The sequence below is a fragment of the Excalfactoria chinensis genome, chromosome Z (genome assembly GCF_039878825.1).
Source record: "Excalfactoria chinensis isolate bCotChi1 chromosome Z, bCotChi1.hap2, whole genome shotgun sequence".
In the NCBI taxonomy this organism is placed as follows: Eukaryota; Metazoa; Chordata; class Aves; order Galliformes; family Phasianidae; genus Excalfactoria; species Excalfactoria chinensis.
In genome coordinates this window covers 40,081,823-40,108,609 of record NC_092857.1, presented here as the reverse complement: position 1 = coordinate 40,108,609, position 26,787 = coordinate 40,081,823, and the positions used below count along the sequence as shown (strand labels likewise).

General features: G+C 40.7%; 1 protein-coding gene across 2 annotated transcripts in view; it reads left to right on the top strand.

Annotated features, from left to right (window-relative positions):
* Positions 1-543: 543 nt before the first annotated feature.
* Positions 544-26,787, top strand: part of SPIN1 (spindlin 1) — a 59,645-nt gene continuing 33,401 nt past the window's right edge. The window contains exon 1 of one of the 2 annotated variants that reach the window (XM_072359700.1): positions 544-670. The gene's annotated coding sequence lies outside the window, so the exon portion shown is untranslated. Of the gene's footprint in view, positions 671-1,387; positions 1,513-26,787 lie in introns of those variants that run through there. The other variant, XM_072359702.1, reaches the window with a different exon arrangement.

Sequence of the window (26,787 nt, the reverse complement as noted above, 5' to 3'; positions counted from 1 at the left end):
AAGATATATTAAACATTTAAATATAAAATATTAAAAGATTGCAAGTTTTTCATATAATTATATGGTCTCTATACAGCAGGAGATAGATGCGACATGAAAGAAAAGTGTAAAGATACAGACCAGATATTTGGGCAATAAAACTTCTCCTTACTGATTTTTGTTTGTTTGTTTTGTATAATTCTTCTTACTGTGTTTTTTTCTTTCATACACATACTTTGTCCTAGCGCTCTTGCAAAAAAAAAAATAAAAATAAAATAAAATAAAAAATCCTTAAATTGTAGTAGATTTCTAACAATCATTTTCAGTTTTTATGCACTAACTGTATCTCCCAGGCACGTCCTACACATAACAAGTTTTAGTGGCTTCGGTCATGCAATAAACTGTCTCACCAAAACCAAACCAGACCAGACCAGACCAGACCAAACCGAACCGAACCGAACCGAACCGAACCAACAACAAAAAATAGAGCACAGCAGCCTACGCGTGCGCAATACGAATGGTAGCTGGAGCAGGGCGGGAGCGCACTTCCGGCGTTGCTGTCGCAGTTCAGACGCCACAGTGCGCCTGCGCGACGGCGTGGAGGGAGCTGGGGAGGGTACGGCGGCGAGGGCGGGGCCAGGCCCTGTGTTTTGAACGACTCTATGCGGTTGGCTCACTATTTGGCAGGAAGGTGAGGAGGCCTCTGTACTGGCGGCTGAGCTTGTGTAGGGAAAGGGGGATCCAAATGTGGCAGAGGCGAGCAGGAGGCAGCGGTGGCGACGGTGGAGGGGTGCAAACAAGACAAGGGGAGCGGCCGTCCACGCTGCCGCCGCGGAGGAGCTGAGCGGCCCGGCGAGGCAGTGAGGGCTGCGGCGGCAGCGCTGGCATCCTTGGGCCGCCCGCCTGGCACCCCCGGGCGCCCGTCCCGGCGGCAGGTGAGCGAGCGGGAGGGAAGCGGGGCGGGGGGGGGGGGAACGCGGCCCGTCGCGCCGCCCTTGGCCGGGCCCGGCCCAGTACCGGGCAGCGCCGGAGGGAGTCGCTGTAGGGGGATGCCGCTACTGTTCCCACCTTTGCCTGGCCTTCCTACCCTCCCTCCCTCGGGCCGGCGCTATGTGCGCGCCCGGAGCGCCCACACCCTGCCCCGAGCGGGCGCCCGGCGCCCCTTCCGCTCCGCCCGCCCGGAAGCCACGGGGGGTGGGTGGCTGCTGGCCCTGGGCTAGTCCTGTAGCGCCGTGCCGGCTCTCGGCGGCCCCCACCCTTCCGGGCTCCGGGGAACCGCCGTTTTCGTCGGCGCGGTCTCAGTATCCCCCTTCCGTCTGCGGGGCTGCTGTATCGTGGGTTGGGGCCCGCTCTGGGGCCGCCGGCGGCTAGCGGGGGCGGGGAGCAGCGCCGTGGGACGGCGGGGCTAGGGGTGTGTGCTTGGCGGGGCCGGGCTGGCAAGCGGCGGCCGGAGGCTGTGGTTGCGAGAGGCGGCGTGCTGAAGCTCCTCTTGGTGTGCTGTGGGCTGGCGGCCACCGTGAGACACCCGAACTAGTGCGTGAGCTCGACGGTCTACACTGCGTCCGGCTGTGCGCGGTCCTTTGTCTCCTGCCGCCGCTTCCTCCTCCTCCTACCCACCCTTTTCTCGTTCCCTGGTGCGCCTCTCCCCTCCCTCCTCGCTTCTCTCTTCATCCCCGTTTTGCTCCCTCTCCCAGACTCCAAGCGCTGCCGCAGCCGCGGGTTTGTAAATGACCAGCACACACACAACATGGCTGACGTTCGCCCTGCTCCTCCGCCGGGCTCTCCGCCTTCTCCCTCTGTCTCCGCCGCTTAAGCCTCTCCTCCATGTAGGCTTTGTTTCTTCCCCCTTCCCTCCTCAGCGCCCTTCAAAAAAAAAACAACAAAAAACCAACAAAAAAAAAAAAAAAAAAACAAAAAACAAAAACCCAACAACAAAAAACAAAACAAAAAAGCCCAAAAAACAAACAAACAAAAAAACCTGTTCACTCTCCTTGTTGCACGCATGGTGGGATTTCAAGGGTAAGAATCCTTGCTTTGGGTGCTTTCTTTGTGGTTTTTTTTTTGTTTGTTTGTTTTTGTTTTTTGCTGTTTACAACGAAATGAAACCTAAAATCAGAGCAGGCTTGGGAACCTGGCAAGGCTGGGGGAGGGCAGGAGGGATGGGGAGAGCTGGATGAGCCCTGCAGTGAGAGGCTTGTTTGGAATGTGCTTATTGTTTTCTTTTTTTTGGGGGGTGGGGGAGACTGATGCATCACATTGCTGGCAAAAATGGAATATTGTATTACACTTGTAGAACGATCAAGGGCCCTTTCCTTCATTTCAGGGCGTAGCTCAGTATAATATAACAACTCGGCATAGTGACGTTTAAAAGACCTTTACTAGTTGAGCCAGATCAGGATTTGTGTAGGTAAAAACAATACCACAGGTGTTGTTTTTTTTGTGTGTGTGTTTTTTTATTTTGTTTTGTTTTTTTGCATTCCTTGTTTCATCTTGTCAGTTTCTCCAACAGCTGGCAGATCATGGAATACAAACAGGAATTAACACTTGCCAGGTCTTCGTGTTTTCTGTCACAGATTAATTTGTCCTTGTGAGGACAATGGCAAACTGAAGTACTTTGTTAAAAGGAGTATTTCTGCTTTCCAGCTTCCTTTTTTTGTGCATGGCATTGAGGTTCCTCAGCTAAAACAAGACAGCATGCTACTGGCCACATCTGCCAATGGAGGAGTGCTCAGTTCAGTACCCTCTGACCCGAGTAATTCAGAGCACCTTCTGGTTTCACTGAAAATTGCTTATTACTTTCTTGCATGCTAAAACCAAAATAAGGTTACTTGTTGGGCTTGTCCAAAGTTACCTGCTGCAGAATCGATTTGTATGTCAATTTTAACTGTAGGGGTGAATGCTGAAGGTGCAGAGATACTTGCTTCTGCTTTCCAGGTGTGTTATTGTAACTCATAGTAAATATTTAATTTTTCAAATACTATATTTAAAGACAATGGCTTTATTTCGAGCCTGCAGACATGGATAGCCATGTCTTAATACGTGAGCATTACTGTTAAGTAACAAATGCCATAGGTCTGTCATCTTTGGCTGCTGTGCTCTGGAAGTTTCTAGTAGATGAGCACTAGGACAGCATAGTCATGTAATGCATAAACAGTTACCTAATTCTAGTAGTGTAGTATCACATATAAATGCTTACTAATGTTGTGACTTTTTTTTTTTTTTTTATGTCCTCATGAACATGTGTTGATTAGCTGGACACAAGGAGAAAATAAATGATGGTAATGAGTTAATAACAATGTAAAATTTGACTGGAGTCATCCAGGTTAAAAGAACATTTGGGATTTTTATCTGTTTCATGGCTCCTTAGCCAACAGTACTACCCAGATGGAAAAGCCTGAGCAAAGTTCTGTAACATTATATATCATTAGGTTCTACAGCAGTTACAATTTGTTAACATTTAACAACCTGTCCAAGGAGGTCATCTTGGCAAAAGCACTAGGATAGTTTACACGTTGTGGGTAATATGTCGTTCTTTATTATAGCCACTAAATTTTGCAGTCATGCTGTTTGCTAACGTATGAAGTGTTTCTGAAACATTTGAGATATGCAGCTCCTTCCCCTAGAATTGCTGTTTGACTACTTAAGCTGGTCCTTAGGGTACCAAACAAAATGGTTAAAATGTGCAAAATGAAAGTACACCAGACACAACACATCTGTTTAGACACTGGATTTGTCTGAAAAGAGTTGCTTTAATAGTTACATTTCTTACTTAGTGACATTCTGGTTTTGTTTTTAGATAATATTCTGTATAATTCAGTTTTACTTTGTCAAAGTTAATTGACATGTAGAAGATAGTTGTTCTGTCTTAGATGTGTTGATGATTTAGTTCAAAAATGATATACTGTTGGTTAAAGCCTCTCATGATAATCTGATCTAGTTCAGTAACTTGCCAAATTGACATGCCTTGGTGTCGAAGTGAGGACAGTCAAGTATGGTTTTTTTTTTTTTTTTTTTTTTTTTTTTCATTGTGGATAGTCTTAAGGCAATGTCTATCTAATTTCAAAGCTAAATCTTAGTAAAACCTTCTTTTCTGAAACTGTTCTCTTTCTCATATTGGGAAATAAGCCTGAGAGAGAAGCCTTTGTTGATTACGTTGGAAATAAATGGATTTACTTCTGCAAAAAAGTATTTTTCAGTGAATTCTTTTAAGCCATGACTAGTGTAGTTCTAAATATCTGAAATGAGCTAGGCTAACATACTTCAGTATTTTCTGTTAATTATTTTGATTTATGTATTATTCTTATGTTGACTTCTTGTCCTTTACCTTCATTGCTTACAGTTGCCAAACTGTGGTCTTTGATTTCTTGATCTGTAAATACCTAGCTGATGCTGCAAAGTGTTCTAAAGTGTTCAGGTTTGTTGATTTTTATTTTTTTATTTTTTTCCTTAATGTAATGCATTACTTTGCTAGTGTTAGGAAAACAAAAGAATTTCAGTAGTTCTGTTCTGAAGAAAGGACCAGTCTCAGCAGACTTCAGGGCTTGTGACATGCTTTCATTTTGTTTTGCCCAGCTTACTTCTCTCTCTGGTATTAGGTGAGTATTAACTTGATACTGACTTGCTAATCATATGGATTGTATGGGTGTATGAATATGTTTTTATAAGTTACTCTAGAACTGATGTGACAAATAGCTAAAAAAAGAAGTGTTTAGAAGTTGTTAGCTGAAGTTAACTAAAGGATAGAATCACTGTAATGGAAAGTTGTTTTCTATGATCAGACAGCTTGTTTTTTCATAAGAGGTATGAGAGATGTTTATTACTTTTCCCCATTTTCCTTGTCTGACTACATATAATTTAGTAGTTTTATTATGGGGGGCAGATGCTGATCTTTATGGGTTTTCCTGGTAAGTACTTCTTGCTTGTCAAGATGCTTGCTATGCAGATGCTATTTATGTGTCAGCATTCTGCATGACTTTCCTTCCATCCCCCTTATCTGTATCTTCATAATGTGGTTATGTGTTTAGTTCCTTGAAGCAGTGTAGTTAACTAATGTTGTATTTATGTGTATACAGTTGATTGTAGTGGCAAAGAGATCTCATGTCATTGAAATACTTTTCAAAGGAGGGTAAAATTATTCAGAGAGTTCTTTCATGATGTGGTAGTGATTTGATTTAACTTCCCCTTATACTATAAAATGTGATTTTGCTGAAGAATCTGTGAGGTTACTTGATTGTTGGGCTGCTGTGTATGCTTCTGCACATGTGCAAACATCTTCTTTGCTTTGGATTTGTAGAACTGCTAAATCCATGTTATGTGAGGTCTTATTTGACCTACATACTTGTGAACTTTATTGTAATTACACTAAGTTTTACTTTTTGCTGAGGAGGGCTGTGCAAAGCCAAGGACTTGCTAATTTCTGTGCTTCTGGTATTGTCCTTCTAAGCTAGGGGCCTAGGGGGCACAAGGAGCAGCAAGGGGACAGAACTCTATATGTAGATATAGACATTGTTGTGTTTTTTATGTATGAGTACATGCATACACATACAGGTACATGTACATATATAAACTGTCATCACTGTTACTATTTATAACTTCCTTAACTTTCTTAATTTTTCACTATATCTACAAATTCTACTTTGTTTTTTTAATAGCAGTTCACTGCTATACCACCAGCATGGAGGAAAGTGAAAGGCTGTGTGATGTTAAGCTGCGTGCTAGGTTGACTCATAACAGTACCTTTCAGCAGGACTTTAATTTTTTTTTTTTTCTATCCTTCATGTTGCTTGTCTCTCTTCCCTATCTCCCTCCCCCCCCCTTTTTTTTTCCTCCATTTCCTAGTTTCCTGTTAGAACAATTAATGAATACAGGGAATGTTTGTAATTTAAGTATGTTTTAAGACCACTCTGCTAACTGGTTTGTAAAGTATAACATTGGCAGTTTCAATGTTTTACCCTGCTGCTGCTTCTTAAAGTGATACTGCTCTGCTCCGGTATGGTTGGTTATTGTAACAAGTAGTAATGTATTGCATTTTTTATAGAATTCATTGATTTGTTCTGAAGCATGGGAAGCTGTTGTAGCTGGTCTAACAGTGCTAAAGTCTGTAAAATTTAATGCTCATTTAAAATACTACAAGTGTGCCACTTAATTGTGTATCTGAATGCTACATCCATACTTCTGTTAAGTACCTCTGGTACTGTCAAATCCATCACATTCCTGAGCATCCAGTTTGGTACCTAACCAACTGTTGGATGAAGAAATTCTTAATGATATCCAATCTAAATATCCCCCAGCACAACTTGAAGTGGTTTTCTTATGGCAGCTTTCGTCCTTCCTTTGCATTATCTTTAGGTATTTATAATGGTTGAACCTTTCATTATTGAACATGATACTTATAGGAACATTTCTGTAGAAGAACTGTAGCCAACAGTCATTTCATGTTCTTTTATGTTGACCTGGAACACTGTAATGTTCTTCCCAAGGGGAAATTTCACTTGCTAAAGCAACACATTCTTCAAGACTACTGTCAGGAGTTACTCACAAAAAGATTTCTTTAAAGTGATCAGGAATTTACATTTGGGATAGGAATAGGGTTTAGGGTCTGAGCTAATGGGGTCTCTCTAATAGTGTCAGAAATCCAGAATATTACTTTGTATGCCATGTTTTGCTTATAAGTGATAACTATCATGTTAAGATACGATTCTGTAATTTATAAGGTTGGAAAAGACCACTAAGATAATCTAGTTCAACTTTCAGCACATCACTACCATGCTCACTATGCCGTTACTGAACACCTCCAGCAGCAGCAACTTAGCACCTCCCTGGGCACCTTGTTACAATGCCTCACCACTGGTTCTGAAATTTTACCTAATATTCAGTCAAGTTAGCTCAGTTGTTCTCGATCTGTGATCCAGGAATTAGTAGAAATGATGATGTAATCTGGGGAATTGCACCTGTTACACCTATTTATGTGCTTAAAAAATTAGATATGCTTAAAAAAAAAACCAAACAAATTACTTTTTTCTTCTTGAAGTTCATGTATTAAATTAAATGTAAAAATAAAATTGAGTATGTCATGATCTCATACCCTTACTGGGTAAAATCTGAAAGATGTATCAGATTTCTGTCTGGTATTTAAAATTAATTATTTTTGTTCCAGAACTTATTGTGCTAACTTTGTGTTTATTTTCCCCATGCAAAATTCTTCCGTAATACATTGACAATAGTTATCTGAAGTGTTGTCAGTAATATATTTGCTGTTGAGATTTTTAAATATGGAAGTTTCTAGCTTTCTACACTTAAGTTAGATGTTGTGAGCTGAGTAGGTAGAAGAGAGAATGTTCTGGAATGCTTATGTGGTGATGTTTAACTGGGTTTGAGTTCAGCTTATTCACATGCCTTCACAACATAGCACCTGCTTAAATTTCTTTGGTCTTCAGTATTCAACAGTATGCATTTGTCAGCTACCACTGATGAGTACTGTGTCTGTTCTGCATGTCTGTAAATTATAGTCACTGGTCTTCAGCTTGTATGCGCTGGTCTTTGTAAAAATGTTTAGAGTAGGTAATCTTTTTTCCCCACAAATGGTACTAGCAAACAGTAAAGCTATATCTAGATGGGTGTAACTCATTCTCAGAAGACAGTTGGCTTTGTCTGCATGTTCCTGGATGTTTACTTGCCCATCATGTTCCTTAATTTTTTACATTTTGAGCAATGATGTGAATTGCAAAGTGAAATAAGAATTGGCAAATACAGAGATAAATTTACTACTTCCTTTTCAAAACCTTTTGATTACAGAGGGCTTTATTAATGGACTTAACAACTGTTTATTCTGTAATTGCCTTTTGAGAGGTGACACAAAATTTTGCTAATGGTCGTTTTGCTGTCAGTGGAACTGCAGTTTTGAGAGATTTGATCAATTAAAATCATGAGTACGACGAGTATTTTTTAAAAATATCAGAAAATGCTGTTTGTCTTGACTTAATTACTTCATAAGAATCTGACTTTTGAGTACTTTTAGAGTTAAGGGATATGGGAATACTTGATATAATAAGAAACCAGTGTCAGATGCTCTTGCTTGATACCATGTTGGTAAGTATAACATTCACAAAGGTGGGTGTTGGATTCATCATCTCTCTTACTGAAGAGGAGTAAGATGCTTCACTTGGAGAAACCTATTGGTCTCTTGACTGTTGGACATGTGTGATTACCTTAGGATATACTTCATCTTCTATAACTTCATTTCTAGTATTTTTTCACTTCTAAAAATAAAATTTTCTTATTTGGGGTAGTAGCCATAATGCAGTGAGTGAAAAAGACTTCTGGTTTAAATGCTGATCTTACAGCTCAAGTCCTGACTTAAGTGAGTATTGGCTTGTGTGGAAAGGATGGTGATACAGTTTTGTTTCATACAGCTGGAGACATGTGGCTGCATCAACAAATAATGCATGCATTATTGAATATATCTGGACTAATTTGAAGGGTTTTATATTGTTTTGTTTTTCCCCATATGTATAAAACTTAGTTGAAAGAGGGAAAGTAGGGAGTGAGACTGCTGCATGTAAATGTCAAAGTTTTCAGTCATACTTAGGCCTTTAAACACATTTCTAGAGACTACATTTGGGTGGAGATTGCCTGCTATCCATCTCACCTTCATCACGAAAGGCATCAACGTGAAAGGCATCAACATGAAAGGCAGGAATGATCTTGTGTGCACTCTGTTTATCTATTGGACAAATAGAAATCTGTTGATAAAAGATTTGCCTGCTTTTATGGGAGTGGATACTCTGCCTTCTGAGATGCTGTTTTCATTGTAAGATGCTCATCTTTTTCCCTTTGTGAACTCCTTTCTTCCTGCATTTGAGAGATGATTTCTGAGCTTTTTTTTTTTTTTTCTTTTTTTTTTCTTTTTTTCTTTCCTTCTTGGCTAAAAACTTGCTTTGCGAGGCCTCTTGATGATGAGGCTTGAACTGGCAGCCGGGACTTAATCTAGGGGCAAGTGGCGGGTGTCACCGTACCTTAATAGTTCTACGTATGATTGTAAAGTTAAGCAGAAGTTGGACAAGCAGTCATTTTTGGGGGTGCTGCTTGAAGGAACTGACCACAGCAGAAGGTGATAATGCTTGTGCACTGGCAAATGAAGGACCACTCCCTGCTGGCTTGTCTGGATGGCCAGAAGTGTCCCACTAACAAGAAGAAAAACAAAATAAAAAACAAGCAAACAAAACCTCTTGAGAAGGGAGGGATAAAAGACCCCAACTATACTAAGTATATATATATATATTTAGTATATATATACTTGGTATATATACTAAAGTATGTGTATGTATGTATATATAAGTAGTTGGGGGAATTGCCTTAGGGGAAAAAAAAGCTCTTGTGAAGGAATCCCCTGGTGCCTGCTTGCTACTGTGGTTTGAAGCTTAAAGGCTTTATCCCGCGCCACATGGTGACTGGACCAACTGACACACTACTTTGCTTCTTGCAAAGACTCTTTGCTTTCATTTTCCATCTCTCTTCTATTGCCCATCTTCACTTCCCCATGTCCCTAAGCAACTAGGATTTGTAATAAACTGGTTGGACCAATGTTTGACCTGTTGTGTCTTAATCTCACTGTCAGGTATACATACGTCAAAGAATCTCCTCTCCCTCTAGTAACTGGAGCAGGAGACCTTATCTGTGAGTAGATGCAACCTTGTTTAAGTACTAAAGATCAGTTTATTTTCTCTCTATGCATCTGTACTTCCAAAAGAAAGAAGGGTGTGCTTTTCGTTGTCATTGTTATAATTAACTGTGATGATTCAGAATCTCAGAAAATCTCAAGAAATTAGTCTTAGTTAAGTTTTTATTAGTTGATCTTTGTATCTGACCTGAAACAGCTTTCTGCAGAGATGGCAAAACTAAAAGGGAGAGAAGGACCTTTATCTGTCTACCTGTTGCTGCTGCTGAAAATTCTTATCCTGTCTTGTTGAATATGCTTTCTTATTTGTTTTTCTTTTTGTTTTTTTGTTTTTTTTTTTTAAATCCATTATTTTCATATGTAATAAAATAATTTGAACACAATTTTTGACCAGAGCTTACTGTCCTAGTCCAATGAGAGCATGTTATCTGTGAGGGAACAATGCTGATTTCAAAGTAGTTTTCATTCTTAGAGGCTTAATTTCTTGCCCTCTTTTTTTTTTTTTTTTTTTTTTTTCTTTCCTCTTTTTCCCTCTCAACTTCTATATGTAGAGGATGTGTTTTATTTTCCACCAAAAAAATAAGACCTATGTGTAAGTGAAATACCATAGAATGTTGAGAGCTGAGAGTTCTCTTTTATTTAGAAAACAAAGCAGTATAATCAGCAGGTGAATTAAGCTCCTACTGTTTCCTTTCACATTAATCCAGTGTTGATGGAGTATTTAAACAAGTAATAGAGATGCACTTTTTTTTTTTTCTCTGCAGCCTTGCAACTCTTCTACAAGTAGAATCATGGAGTTACTTAGGTTGGAAAAGACTTTAAAGATAAACAAGTCCAACCACAACCTAACTATACTAGCCTAACTTTAACAACCCTCTGCTAAATCATACCCCTGAGCACCACATCCAAACGGTTTTTAAATACATTCAGGGATGGTAACTCAACCACATCTCTGGGGAGTCTATTCCAGTGCTTAACAACCTTTTCTGTAAAGTTTTTCCTGATATCCAATCTGAAAATCCAATCTGGTGCGACTTGAGGCCATTTCCCCTCATCTTGTCACAACTGAGAAGAGACCGACTCCACTCTTGCTGTAATCACTTTTCAGGTATTTGAAGAGAACATTAAGATCTCCCTTCATCTTCTTCTTCCCCAGACTAAACAGCCTCAGTTCCATCAGTCACTCCTGTTAGGGCATATTCTCCAAGGCTTTCCACCAGCTTTGTTGCCCTTGTTTGGACCTGCTCCAGCACCTCAATGTCCTTTCTGTATAGAGGTGCCCAAAACTGAACACAGTACTCAAGGTGGGATCTTACTAGTGCCGCATACAGGGGCACAATTACTTCCCTAGTTCGTGCTCACCACACCATTCCATATACAAGCCAGGGTGCCATTGGTCTTGGGCACATTGCTGGCTCATATTCGGCAGACTACCCATCAGTACACCAGGGTTGCTTTCCATTAGGCTTCTTTCGAGACACTGCTTCCCTAAGCCTGTACATTTTGAAGTACTTTGACCATCCAAGTGTATTGGAAAGGAAGAACAAAAAACTAGCATATTTAGCTATAGCTGATAATATAATGCTAAATTTTGCTCTCAGTGACGTGCTTATTGCAGCTTATCACCATCTAAACCTGGCAACCTATTTAGACTGGCAGTTGCACTAACATCATAGATTCAGAATGAATACCTTGCAGTTGGTCTGAAATACAAAGAGTGCGTTACTTATTAGTTACAGTGGAAAAAGTATGGTCCCTTAAAAGACAAGTTTAAATACCTGGAAGTGAAAAAAATAGGTAAGACAAATGCAGTTGATGACTGTGGTTGCTTAATATTTTCAAGATGAAAGTAAGAGACAAGGTGTTGTTTTCCCTGAGTCCTTTTTTTTTTTCTCCTAATCAGAGAAAGGATTAAAGTGACTACTGCTGATTTAAGTAGTGTAGCTAGAAATGACATTTTTTTTTCTCTGTGCTTTCATTAATGGTTTACGATGTCTATATTAGCATCAATCTGCAAAGTCTTAATATTTTATCATTTCAATACATCTTTCATCACAGTTTTCAATGAAATAATTTGGCCATTTTTCATGTGACTGGAGGAGATTTCTTCCATTCTTACTGTCTCCAACTCCTTTCCCAGATATTTTCAAATAAAGAAAACCAAGTTTTTAAGCAGTGAAATAGGCAATGAATATTTGAATAAGATAGAGATTCAGGTAATGCCTATCCAAGTTAATGCCTCTACTACATTCAGCACTGTCTGTTGTGATTATTACTATACTGTTAATTACGATAGAAGTATGGGCATGCTGTTGTAGTAGGCATTATCGAGGACACGGGTTGTGATGCAGGACCTCCCCTGCTCTGTGATGTAAATATGATGCAAGCTTAAGAGGTGTAGACAAAGCAGTTAGAGTACTTAAGGTGGTAATTGCGCTGCAATAAATGCTATTTGCTGCATCCCCATATTGGTGTCAGTGTCACTATGGTCCTAGAGAGGGTAGTTTGCTAGCCCCTGGCAGAATGCACCTCGGATATGGGACCTACAGCTACAACAGCATGCATGTCTCAAATCCATGATTAAGGGGCTCGTAGCAACTTGTCATCTCTTTGACTGTATATGAAGATAATGCATTGTAATTGCTTCTTCAGAACTGTTCCCTATTGATTATTTTGTGATTCTGTATTTTTGTGTGAAATTAATATATATTTGTCAATATCTGTATTGGTTGTTTAGATTAAGATTTCTAGCATTTATTTATTTTAAATCACTGTGATTAATAGCTTGTAAAGATAAAAATCTTGAATGTTCATTGCTTTTGCCTGCTTTTAAAATCAGCAATTAGTTGCTGCATCAAAAGTCTTAAATATTGACATGAAAGCAGCTAATGTAAGCTACCTGGACTTCTGCAAGACCTTTGACATGGTCCTGCACTACAGCCCTATTTCTAAATTGAAGAGAGTTGGGTGTGAAGGGTGGGCTATTCAGTGAATAAGGAATGGTTGGATGGTTGCAGACAGGGTATTATAGTAATTTGACTCATCCAGGTGGTGTCTGGTCACATGTAGGGTCCTCTGCAGGTCAGCCTTGGGTCTGTTTTAACGTCTTTATAATTACATAGGTGGTGGGATTGAGGGTGCACTCAGCAGCATTGCAGATGACACCAAGATGGGTCGTGCAGTTGCTGTATGATGTGGAGCTCATCCAAGGAGACAGTCACAAACTTTAAAGGTTGGCCCATGTAAACATATTGAAGTTCCACAAGGTATTGCACTTGTGTAGGTGCAGTCCCAGGTATGTATAGAGACTGGAAGAAAAATGTCTTGAGAGCTCCACTAAGGAGGACTGGTTGGATGGGGCCCTGGGAAGCCTGATGTTATACTTGATCCCAGTGGTTGGCAGCTAGATAATCTTTAAGGTCCCTCTCAAATGAAAGCATTTTATAATTTTCTATGATATATAATTGCCTGGATTATTATGCTTCATGGTGGCGTTGGGTTGTTCTGACATTGAATTCCCTAAACTGATAATCTGCCACTGCTTATCTTAGACAAAGAGTGATCTTTGTGAGTTATAAAACAGCTGCAAAAGTTGAAGTTGAACTCATAATAATCAGCAATTCCTGAAGACTGTCATGTGTGAGGGCTGAAATCAAAGTATGTTCTTGATTGTGGAAGTTCATGAATAAAGTCTTAGGAAGTAATGCTCCAAGTATATCATAAAAATAATTGCTCTAGATAACAAATGTCAAAAAGATTTGCTTAGAAAAATTAGGTTTATTTTCAGTTCAGTGTCATGGTGACTTTTCTTAGTCAAGTACATCTTCGAGAATTCGGGTATACTGGATTTGTAAATCCTGAACGTGTTACTCAAGAAAATTCTTTTTCGCTTATAGTCTACAGGGTATTGATGAAAGTGGTCTGGTAAAAAAGCAAGTCCTTTTTTTTTTTTTCCTCTTTCTGTAAAAAATATCAAACATGTATTTCTTCAATGGCAGCCGTATGTAGCAGCATCTGCTAGCTTTATGTGTTGAGAGCACTAGCTGCTGGACCCTGAAAAACAGCAAAAGATCAAACAGCCTCTTGAAGAGAGGTGTCAACTCAAGAGTTTGATTTACATTGTGTTCTACACTCAATTCAGCTCTACCACTCACTCTGTTACCTCCTAACGGCCAGACTGATATGTTTGCCCTCATCATGCTTTTCAGAATGTTAGGAGCATCCTTGTGCCTTCAATTTTCGGACAATAGCAATTAAAATGTACATCATCAGCCTTTGTTTTGTGCCTCTTCAAATGAGGAGTCACTTAAGCAGAGAACAGAGAAATTTCTCACTTTTCAGATAGATGTTTCCTAGTCTTATTTTCAGAGATCTGTTGTAACTATTAGTGAAGCATTAAACTTTCTTATGAATATATTAACTGAGCTGTGTTGACTACATCTTTAAAAGAATGAATAAGGACAAAACACTTGCAGTAGTACTTAAAGCATTTACCTTAGAATGGTAGCAAACACAATGATTAGCAACACTATTAGGATAAAATATCCCAAGCAGTGGTTGATTTGGTGTGTGTGCTGGTTTCAGGGGGGAGAATGGCTGCCTGCCAGTGATGGGAAGCTAAGACAATTCATATTTGCTATGGTGCAGAAGTTTGTATCTTCAGGCAATTACAGTGACCTGTAACAACTTGTTACCCTGATATCTGTATATATTCTTTCCCTACAGTTGAACACAAGATAATTTGAAGTAGGCTGAACAATTATGAGTAATTTAAGATTATCACTGGGTTTTGGATTTGCCTTTGAATAAAGTAGGGAAGATGCTTTGAGATTTTAATAAGTGGTACATCTTTTCAAAATATTTGTAAAAGAATTATCTTCTAGGACCTTGCATTCATCATGTGATCAGTCACTGGAATTGGAATGTGCAAATGAAGTTCAGTCAGCAAGTAGTTTCATGTTGCTGTTTAGAGTAACTGGGGAAGGTCTAAAAACTCTACTGTGCTTCAGAGTCCTGGCATGTTGTGTGAAGCTGCAAGAAGAATTGTAGCAGTGGGATGAGCAGGAGAGTCATACCTTAATATTACTGGGAGATGTACTAGGAAGGGATACATTTTACTGTTTTTAAAGCAAGGTGGCTAAACTAGCAGTTTTCAGAGTAGAATAGAAGAGTGCTGAAATCAAGCTGTTAAATTTCTGTTCTCTTAATTCTACTTTGTAGAAAATTCTAGTTTTGTAATAAAACATAATACTCCAGAACAACAGAAGTTTTTCCTAGTAAAACTGCTCAAGGGAAGAATGAAGAGCTCTAAACTCTTTAAAAATTATGTAATTCACTTGTTTCTTCAGAGTTAAGTGTATTGCAGTAATGAGAAAAATAATTTTTTAAAAATTAATTTAGTTATGCCAAAGAATGCATATAAATGTTATGATTTTTTCTTCCCACCTCTTGAGAGGGAAATAGATTTGGAGTTAGTTTTTTGGGTTTTTTGTTTGTTTGTTTGTTTTTTTGTTTTTTTTTTTTTAATTTAAAAATCTGTACACAGACTAATATGGAAATTAAAAGTTTATGTTAATACATTTTTAAATTATAATTATGCTGTTGCAAGCTTATTTGACTTTAGCCTGTTCTCCGTTTTTCAGCTTGATTCCTCTTAGTTGGAATAGTGTGTGTATGTACAAACTTCAGATCTTTTTTTTTTTTTTAATTTTTGTGTTCTGTTGTGGTTTGTGTTATTTGGAGTAGTGTGGGAAACAAGGAGTTCTTAAAGAACATATGTATGGCAAAATGTTATTCAGTCCATCAGCTAGATGTTATTAATTCTTGGTATTACTGATGTGGAACACAGGTCAAATAAGCAACAATTACATATAAATCAGATTACTTTCAGGCAAATCCTGGCTTTATTGTTGATAAGCTCTAAAAGAGACTAAATCTGTGAAGTTTTTTGTAATGCATTTTCTTTTTTAATAATACTAATTGAACTTCACTTTCTTTTGTTCTCTAGATTGTATATTTGTGTATTGTTAAAGGATAGTCCTCTCTCCTGATACCTGGAAAGAATTTCGGAAGGATAATTTTATTTAAAGGGAGACCAGACTTAAAACCTGTTACTTAAACAAGGTTGTTGGGGTTTTCTTCTTCATTATTATTTGAGTGTGGCATACATGTGTGATTTCACATTCCCAACCCTTTATCTCAAGGTTTTCATTCTTTAATGATTTCATTACTTCAGTCTTGCCAGTTTATAGGCCTTTCTTCCTTCCCTGAAGAACTCCAGGAATATGCAGAGTGGTGGGTAACTAGATGTAACGCAGAAGAATTTGATCAGGAGTTCCCAAGCTGTTTCCTATTTATCCTATAGCCTAAAACAGTGAGAGAAGCCTTGATTTGTGAATTGTTGATTCAGACCAAGGTGATTGTTTCTTGCAGTTGTATTAGTCAAAGGAAAATCAAGAACTTTGAAAAACTGTGTTATTGAGGTTTTGTGATCATTTATCTCCTTTTTTTTCTTTTTCCCAGGGCCTGTGCCCCCCTGTCATGGACTTATATCTAGGGATAACCCCATGACACTGTGTACAAAGATGAGCTAATTCCTGCAGAGAAGCACCAGTTTGAATAATATGTCCACACATGGCACTTCTGCCTTCTACATGAAAAAAGGATGAGAAGTAGTTCAAGTGTGTTTCTTGTAATGAAAGCAAAGCTAGTCATCCCATTTCTGTCCTTCATCCGTATTTTCAAAGTCCACAAGTAAGAAAAATTAGCTTATTATTTCAAGGGTAGGAAGAGGTACAGGGGAGATAGAGATATATCAGGTATTGTCTGTGCTTTCATTGCAACTGTGAAATTTTAGTGTACATGAGTAAATACATCCACATGTGACAGAGTTTGCATGCAGATTCAGAGAAATTATTTAATTTGCTGGATGTAATCAAGACAAAGTTGACCACAAATGTTCTTTGCCTTTATTGTTTGTTTGCTATTCTTGCTATTTAAATAAGTCTATAGCTTGAAAAAAGCTGTGTTAGAATATTGTATGTACACTTTGTCACTCATAGATTTTACAGATGATTCTTTTTTCTGTCAGTAAAGCATTAATCCCTGAACAGTTTCAACAACAGAATCAGCCACTAGTGGTTTGGTTTACAGTTATCTGCAGAGATTACTTGAAGTACTTTAAGCTAGCGTAAACATTTCTTAACACTTTAGAAAACAGGCTTTAATTGCTGATTTTCTTACCTCTTGAACTGTTTTGCTACTTAGCAACATTTTGCTGCTGCCTGGTTGAGGACTGAAAGTAATTTTTCCAATCAATTAGTATTATAAAAGCCTGTGAAGGCAAAAGAGAAACTTTGTTGCTGAAATTAGTTCGGTTGATTTTCTTTTTTGTTCATGCAAGGTATAGTTAAAACACTCTGTGGTGATTTGTCTTGTGTGTGTGTGTGTGTGTGTGTGTGTACAACAGATTGCCAGTCTGTAAGTTTGTCATAACCTCATAGTTATTTACTAGCTGTATTTTAATAACGTTAACTTTATTTTTGCTCTGTAAGGGTCTGACACAGTTTTTACAATCTGTTTTGTGAATTTTGGATAGAAAATGTGTAATTAACACAAGTATTTTTTTTAATATACTGAAGTCTGGAGAGGGAATTGCATTTTTTGTTTTTAAAGTTGTAACTAATGGCTTAAGGTGAAAACTGTTGAGTCACTGAATTTTATGTATTGTAATGAAACATTTGCTGGGATGACTTAACATTTTTTCTTCCAAATCATATTTTGAAAACATTCTCTTAGATATCTGAAGCTGCTTTTGTGTGGCTTGTATCATGCTGTAGCATGGCTTAAACCAGTTAAATACTTAACTGAAAGTGATTTATAACTTGACCTGTCAAACATCAGGTTAAGTTTTTGGACAAATATGGGTCCTTAATTAAGAGTCAGTGCTAGATTGCAGTGTGTGGATTAACAGCTGCTAGAGAGTGTTCACCTTTAAATTTTCATTAAAGCCGTAGCTGATTAACATAATGTTGCTGTTTAAGAATGTAGGTAAGCTTGTGAGTTATAAATACTTCTTGATAGGTTGGAAGGTGGGAGAAGGCTACTGATTTCAAAATTTTGAACAAATACGTCTTCTGTAGCAAATGCTGGAAACACTAGTCTGCTGGAGCTGCTCAATTAACAATTGTTTCCTTTTATTATATTTTTGGGCTAATGTGGCTTGCTTTTGAGATGATACCATGGTTGGGAAATGCTGCTAACATAATATTTAATAATAATAGTAATTAGTAATTTAATAATAATAATAATAAATTTGGTAGTACTGGGAAACTATGGTGCTGTCTGTCCATGATTCTATACATACTGAAAACTGCTTTGTGTTTAAACCTGGATGGCATTGTTTGCAATTGCTACCCAACATGGACTGTTAGAATTTGTGTTTTTTGTTCTGGATGTGTTCTTTAAGCTAATTAATCTTCTAAGAAAATCTCATGGTGATGATATAACAAGAGAAAATGGAAGGAGGGTGTTGGTTGTTTCTCTGAAGAACCTGTAGACTTCTTTAACTTAACTTTTAAAACAGGTATACGGGAGTGTATTTAATGTACGAAGTTTGATAAAGATGTAGTGTGTTTTTACTAATGGAAAAATCAGTGATCTACTAATGAAAAACATCTACTCTGAGCAATTAAGTACTAATTCCTGTTCATGCATATTTAGCAGTGACCCATTAGGGTTTAGCAGTAGAACTTTCTAAGTCGTTACGTATGTTTTCTTTCTACCCAACACTGGGTGGGTGTGATTATAACCATAATCTGGAAGTGTGGCATTTACTTCTGAAGACCAGAGAGGCTTTGTCTGTTCATATTCTGTGCTCTGCTTTATGCTTAAAAATAATAAAATAAAATAAAAATTATGGATTTATTACTGACTAAAATGGAGAGCTGCTTAGTGGTGATGACTAAAATGTATTTGTGACAGGTAGCCCTCTGGAAACAAAACAGAGGGAAGCATATATTGCAGCTTGTTTTGCAAATTGTCTTAGAGAAAAGACTGCTGTGACTCCAGTAGGTTATTGGTAGGAGGAGTGATGTTTTAAAAAATAAAAAATAAATTAAAAAACAACAACAACAGAATTTTTAAAGGGCAGCTGATTGGACTGGTTGTTGTCTGCTGGAATGTTTTTTCAATTAGTGATAAAATAACTTGAGTAAATGTAAGGAAGACTGGAAGTGTGAGGGAGAAGAGTAATGGGTGAGTATAAGGCAGTGCTAAAAACTAACGTTTTTAAAATCACATTTGGAAATGAGTGGGAAAACTTGTTTTACTTGCATCAGTTATGCTGGGAGTGACAGATAGCTTTAGAAAGTGATACAGAAAGAAATGGTTTTGACAGGTAAAGAGTCCAACGCAGTCTATAAGTGTAAATGATGTGTACTGAAACATGGGCAAGGACAGATAAACTAGGTGGTGATAGTGGCAGAGACTACTTAGTGGCAGTTAATTTGTTTAAGTATTATCTCAATAGAAGTGAATGGAAGTGTTTTCATTTATTTATACAGTATTAAGAGTGTTAGTGGTTTATGGGCTGGTTCGGCCTGGATCCATGAATAGTGGGGTGGAAGGATGTGCACTTCTTATGATTTATTTCACATTTGACACAGTTATTATGTATTAATGTGGGCAGGGTGATGAGTGTCAGCGGCAATTTTAAAAGTGTCTGTAGCTGCCATTTCAGGGCAAACCCTGAGATCAGCCTTGTTAGCAGAGCCTCACGACGAAGGATGTTTATAGAAGGTCCAAATCGTGGCAAAACCTGCATCTAAGAAGCTCTGAGAAGCTCTAAGAAGCTGAGGGAGAGCAAGGCAGCCCCCACCCCAGCAGTGCTGCAGCTCTGATGTGTGTGAGCAGAGCAAGGAGTGTGGGTGGCACCCCCTTCCTGCACAAATAAAGGTGGTACCTAGTGAGTGCAGTGAGCCAGGAACATAGTGAATGAGATGGGGAAGCAGGGCGTGGCATGGCTGTTTGATCAGACAGGGCACTTTGCCATATTGGAGGGGGTGTAACATTTAGCACTTAACACTTAGCAGGTTGTTGCTCTCTGGGCGCACTGAGGTGCAACCATGGTAGCCACACAGCAGCGAGCTGCTGCTGAAAGGGGCATGGAGACTTGGACTGAAAGTGTCCGTGCCCAAGTTCAGGTCTCAGGCTGCAGAGATCGCCTGGCCTTGGTTCTGCTACAGGAGGGCAGCAGAGATACCACCTATGCACGGTGTCAGCACGTGGATGACACCTCAGCCTGGTGGTAGAGCTAGAGGAAGTAGAAAGGCTGAGGAGCACCCAGGATTATGAGAGGGATATTATTGCTGGAGACTGCTGAAAGGATCAGGAGCGCAAGTTCTGTTCTCCTCTGTCCTCTCAGTTGGTGACTGGGATCCGGATGAAAGGAGTAGGGTGGACATGCTGAATGAATGGCTTTGTGAATGGTGACTCAGGGCTTTGGGTACTATGGTTTGGGATACAGGGTTTGGGATGCAGCCTTGAGAAAGGGAGAATGATGGCTGCAGATGGGAGCAGACTAACTAGAAGGGCCACAAATATTCTTGGGAGTGAGCTGGCTGGGCTGGTTAACAGGGTTTTAACCAGATATGATGGGGGAAGAGAGACAGAGGTGCCTAGGAACACTGTCACCTTGGGAAGCAGTAGGGGGAAACCTCAGATGTGTTCCAGAGCTATTAGGGAGGGCTCCTCCAAGAAGCCAGTGAGGCCAGGAGCTAAGCTGAAGTGCCTCTATACCAGTTCTCACAGCATGGGAAATAAACAGGAGGAGTTAGAAACCACGGTGCAATTGGGAAAGGATGATCTAAGTGCTGTCACAGAAACATGGTGGGATAAATCCCATGACTGGAAGTCTGTTGAGGATAACTTTGTGGTCCAGGTAGTAGACGGACCAGCCTGAGGTGAAGCCCTACTGGACCTGGTGCTCACCAATGCAGAAGAGAGCATTAGAGAGTTTAAGATTGAGGTAGTCTGGGCTGTAGTGATCGTGCTCTGGTGGAGTTTGTGACCTTGAAGAACGCAGACCTGGCAAAAAGCAGAGCTAGGACTCTGTGCTTCAGGAGAGCAAACTTCTGGCTGCTCAAGGAACTGCTAGATGAGATCCCCTGGGAAACTATGCTTAAGGGCATGGGTACAGAAGAGAGCTGGCAGCTCTTTAAGGACAAGTTCCTGAGAGTGAAATGGCTCTCCATCCCCCTGCAGAAGAAGTAGAAAAGGGGAGGCAGGTGACTGTTGTGGCTGTGCAAGGAGCTGCAGCTTAAACTGAGGGGAAAAAAGGGAAATGTACAGGAAGTGGAAGCAGGGTTGTGTAGCCTGGGAGGGATACAGGGCTGTTGTCCATGTGTGTAGAAGTAGGATTAGGAAAGCCAAAGTGCAGATGGAGCCGAACTTGGCAAGGGATATGAAAGATAACAAGAAGGGGTTCTAGAAGATACATAGGTAGGAGGAGACAGGCCAAGGAGACTGTTCTCCATCTGATGAAAGGTAATGGGGAGCAGGCTTCCTCAGACATAGAAAAAAGCAGAAGTACTGAATGAGTGCTTTGCCTCAGTCTTCACAGGTGATCAGGCTTCCCATAGCTGCCAGGACCCTGGGCCTCTAGGTGAGGATGTGGGGACTGGTTTCTGTCCATTGTAACAGTGGAACAAGTCTGAGACCTTCTCATGAATTTGAACGTATGTAAGTCCTTTGGGCTGGATGATATCCATCATTGGGTGGTTGAGGTGGCTGCTGAGCTGCTCTCCATCATATTTGATAAATCATGGATGTCCAGTGAAGTCTCTGGTGATGGGAAAAAGGCAAACATTACCCCTATTTGTAAGAAAGGAAGACCCAGGGAACTACAGGCCTGTGAGCCTCACCTCTGTGCCTGGGAAGATCATGAAGCAGGTCCTCCTAAAAGCTATGTTAAGGCACATATGAGACAAAGAAATTATTCAAGACAGGTTGTAGATGCCCTATCCCTGAAGACATTCAAGGCCAGGCTGGATGTGGCTCGGCACAGCCTGATCTAGTGGTTGGTGACTGCCTGCAACAGGGGAATTGAAACTAGATGATCACTGTGGTTTTTTTCAAACTTGTGCCATTCTGTGATTATCCATGTACTGAAAATATGGGGAACTGAGAAGAGTGGAGCTGTAGAACATGGCAGGAATTAGTTTTCTTATTTTTATGTTGGAGTGTTTATTAGCTGGCAGGTTCAGCTTAGTGTGTTATAGTAAGAGGAGTTCTATTAGGCAGATGTAACTAGTCACTAGTGGGGTTTTGCAGCCTCCGTTTTAGGGCCAGTATTCTATCTTTTTAAATTATTTGAATGTGGGATTTGAATGCTGAAATACTACTGAAATCATATAATAGTGTATTTGGAGGAGCTGTTTACTCACTTTAGGGCAAGGTGGCCTTGGAGAGAGAACAGAACAAATTAGAGGGCCACATGAATACCTACTGAGTGTCAGTTTCTATGTCTCACTTGGCAGCACTGGCTATGTGTAATGATGGGGGTGAAAGGCTGGAGACCAGCCCCACAAACAGGAACCTGGAGGTTCTGGTTGACATCAAGCTGAATCTGAGTCAGCATTGTGCCTTGGCAGCCAAAAGGTCCTACCATACCTTGGGACGCATCAGGTTCAGCTCTGCTACCTGACAAGGAACAAGGTTGTCCTGCTCTGCTCTGTGCTGTGTGGCCTCACCTCAAGTGCTGGGTTAAGGTGGTGGTGTCACAATATAAGAAGGACATGAAACTATCAGAGAGGGCAACAAAGATGGCAAAAGATCTGGAGAGCAAGAGGTATGAAAAGCAGCTGAGAACTCTTAGTTTATTTGGAATAGAGGAGGCCTCACAGCAACCTGCAGCTTCCTGTGGAATAATTGCTAGAGGTGACTTGGAATGTAAACTTTTATTAAAGGTGTGGCTTTGTTCATGCATCAGGGAAAGGTACAAAAGCAGAATGCAGCTGGCATGCAAGGAGTCCATTCCTTGAGGCAGTTCCTTAGGTGTTGGCAGCTTCATAGAGCTTGATGTTCTGACTGTAAGAGAAACAGTGCGGAGGGTGCAGTGGAGGCATTAAAGCTGGGCTTTACCACCTTGCTACTCTGTACTAATAGACTGTTATTTTTTGACAGAACATGGTCCTTTGGGTAAGCTTTGTTTACTGTTATCTCATTATGCTACTAAAACACACTTCCATCCCAAAAGCTACCTGTCAGTACAGGTGACCACTGCTCACGTAAGTTGCATCCTGAGTTCTTTTATCTGTGCCTTTGAAGCAAAGCAAGAAAATTTTGCAACAAAATTGTGCTGCCATTCAGCAAGACCTGGACAGGCTGGAGAGCTGGGCAGTAAGAAACAGGATGAGGTTTATCAAAAGCAAGTGTAGAGTCTTGCACCTAGGAAGAAATAATTGCATGCACCAGTACAGGCTGGGGGAAGACCTGCTGGAGAGGAGCTCTGCTTAGAGGGACCTGGGCGTCCTGGTGGACAACAGGTTGGCCATGAGCCAGCAGTGTGCCCTTGTAGCCAAAAAGGCCAATGGCATACTGGGGTGCATTAAAAAGAGCGTAGCCAGCAGGTCGAGTGAGGTGATCCTCCCCCTCTACTCTGCCCTGGTGAGGCCTCATCTGGAATACTGTGTCCAGTTCTGGGCTCCCCAGTACAAAAAAGACAGGGATCTCTTGGAAAGAGTCCAGCGGAGGACCACAAAGATGGTGAAGGGCCTGGAGCATCTCCCCTACGTGGAGAGACTTAGGGAACTGGGTCTGTTTAGGCTTGAGAAAAGAAGGCTGAGAGGGGACTTGGTCCAGGTTTATAAATACCTGAGGTGTGGGGGCCATAGTGGTGAGGCTGGTCTGTTTTCAGTAGTGCGTGGGGACAGGACTAGGGGTAATGGGCTGAAACTTCAGCATAGGAAGTTCCACACAAATGTGCGCAAGAACTTCTTTACGGTGAGGGTGACGGAGCACTGGAACAGGCTGCCCAGGGAGGTGGTGGAGTCTCCTTCTCTGGAGATATTCAAGACTCGTCTGGACACCTACCTGTGTGACGTGGTGTAGGGAACCTGCTTTGGCCGGGGGGTTGGACTCGATGATCTCTAGAGGTCCCTTCCAACCCCTACAATTCTGTGATTCTGTGAAAGGTGTGTATCACTAGAGTCACTCAAGCTCCACCTAAAAAATTAGAAATAGTATAAAAAATTCTTGAGAGTAGATGTCAGGGAAATACTATTGAATGTCAGGCACGGTCCACGTCTACTTCCTGAGATCAGTTGGGAAGCTGAGCCTCTGCTTCATCCCCATATGGACACCTTGGGTTAAGACTCAAACACTTGGTTATATCGAGAGTTTCCCTGGAAAACTTGGAAATCTCTATATCATTCTAGAACTTCATGTGCTTGTGTCCAGGATTTACTTTTCTCATCATCATGTGCTTTGCAGACAGTGAATTTCTTACTGGCAAACTGACAAATTTGTAGTTTATTTAAGTGACAGATAAGACACTATGAGGGAGATCACGCGGCATGTGCGGGATGACCGAGGGATCAGGCCTACCCAGCATGGATTCATGAAGGATAGGTCCTGTTTGACCAACCTGATCTCCTTCTATGATCTAGTGACCCATCAGGTGGATGAGGGAAAGGCTGTTAATGTGGTCTACCTAGACTTCAGCAAAGCCTTTGACACTGTCTCCCACAGTATTCTCCTGCAGAAGCTGGAAGCCTGTGGCTTGGATGAGTGCACTCTTGGCTGGGTAAGGAGCTGGCTGGAGTGCTGGGCTCAGAGAGTGGTGGTAAATGGAGTTAAATCCAACTGGTGACCAGTCATGAGTGGTGTTCCCCAGGGGTTGGTGCTGGGGCCTGTCCTCTTTGGTATCTTTATTGATGACCTGGATGAGGGCATTGAGTGCACCCTCAGTAAGTTCGCAGATGACACCAAATTGGCTGGGAGTGTGGATCTGCCTGGGGGTAGCGAGGCCCTACAGAGGGTTCTGGACAGGCTGGAGAGCTGGGCTGAAGCCAATAGGATGAGGTTCAACAAGACCAAATGCCGGGTCCTGAATTTTGGCTACAACCCCAGTTGACGCTACAGGCTTGGGGCGGAGTGGCTGGAAGACTGCATAGCGGAAATGGATCTGGGGGTATTGATTGGTGCTCAGCTGAACATGAGCCGACAGTGTGCCTGGGTGGTCAAGAAGACCAATGGCATCCTGGCTTGCATCAGAAACAGTGTTGCCAGCAGGAGCAGAGAGGTGATTGTCCACCTGTACTCAGCATTGGTGAGGCTGCATCTGGAGTACTGTGTTCAGTTTTGGGCCCCTCACTGCAAGAAAGACATTGAGGCCCTGCAGTGTGTTCAAATGAGCGCAACAAAGCTGGTGAGGGGTCTGGAGCACAGGCTGCATGAGGAGAGGCTGAAGGAGCTGGGAACATTCAGCCCAGAGGTGAGGAGGCTCAGGGGAGACCTCATTGCTCTCTATAACTACCTGAAGGGAGGTTGTAGTGAGCTGGGGGTCGGCCTCTTCTCTTGTGTCATTAGTGATAGGACCAGAGGGAATGGTTTCAAGCTACAGCAGGGGAGATTCAGGCTGGACATTGGGAAATACTACTTCTCAGAAAGGGTGGTCAGTCACTGGAATGGACTGCCCAGGGAGGTGGTGGAGTCACTGACCCTCAGGGTGTTCAAGGAATGCCTGGATGTTGTGTTCAGGGGCATGGTTTAGTGGGAGCTATTGGTAATAGGTGAACAGTTGGACTGGATGATCTTGTAGGTCTTTTCTAACCTTGGTGATTCTATGATTCTGTTTAAGAATGAGAGTTCATATTGAATGTGACCAGATTCCTTAAGTATGGCTGTGTAAGGTCAGTGAATGGTACTAGTCTGAAAGTGTATTGTCTTGTTAGTACACATGTAATTGTGATAGTTCCATATATTGAATATGACCGGACTGTTAACCCTGAATTGGGCATCATTCAGAATAAAAGCTGACAATCCCTAGCTCCTCTTGTATCTGGGGACAAGCTGGAATGCAGGGGTGTTTATTTTCTGACAAATTACCTTGTCCTTTAACTCAGTGGGAAGTGGAAGAACAGGAGCTCTCTGCTTTCTGGTGACAGTGACAGAATCAAATGGAATGGTGTGAAGCTGCATCAAGGGAGAATTAGGGTGGGTGTTAGGAAAAGATGCTTCACCGGAGGAGAGTGGACATGGAAACAGGCTCCTCAGAACTGCTCATGGCCCCAAGTTAAAGAAGGGTTTGGACAGCATTTGACTATAGAGTTTTAATTTTGTGTGCTCTTGTGTAGAGCCAGGATTTGGACTCAGTGTTTCTTGTGGAACCCTTCCAACTCAGGATGTTCTGTGATGCTGGAGTGGAGTAAATGTAACAAGTGAAAGACAGTCCTTTCAGTATTTGTTTAATTCTTACTGAATAGTATATGTTGTATAAAGTGATGGGGATCCTATTATTGGAAGAAAAAGTTGTAATCATATAGCAACAATATTTTTTTCCAGAAGCTTCTGTAGAATGCTTTATAAATTTGTTGAGCAACATTGGATGAAAAACAAAACAAAACAAAACACAAAAAACAATAAAGAAGTTTGGTTCAGGGTTTGATTTTTGAATTGCACTTTTCCTAACATTTTTTTATTTAAGGCTGAAATATTTTTTATTGTTTTTAGTATGCACAGTATTGTATGCTGCATCTTCTCTGTGTTTAGATTGAATAAATTTTGTAAAGTTTTTTCACTACTGTAAAATGTGAAAATAAGTGAAATGTAAGCATTAGTTTCATTATTATATTGAAGCAGCAGCTCTGAGAGTTTTTATCTTGTTTCTGTAATAACTTGATCTATATATTCTAAAGCAAGCTTCAAGTTTCTTAAAACCATCTTGGAGTTATAGCTCCCAATTTCACTTCAGATTAATAGGTCTTACTCTTTTAAGAAAACCGGCTTGGAATTAACTTCCTGAAACCCATCTCTGTTGAAACACAAGCCTTGTGAGGAGTGGCTGAGGAGACTGTTTAGTCTGGGGAAGAGGAGGCTCAGGGGAGACCTCTACAACTGCCGGAAAGGAGGTT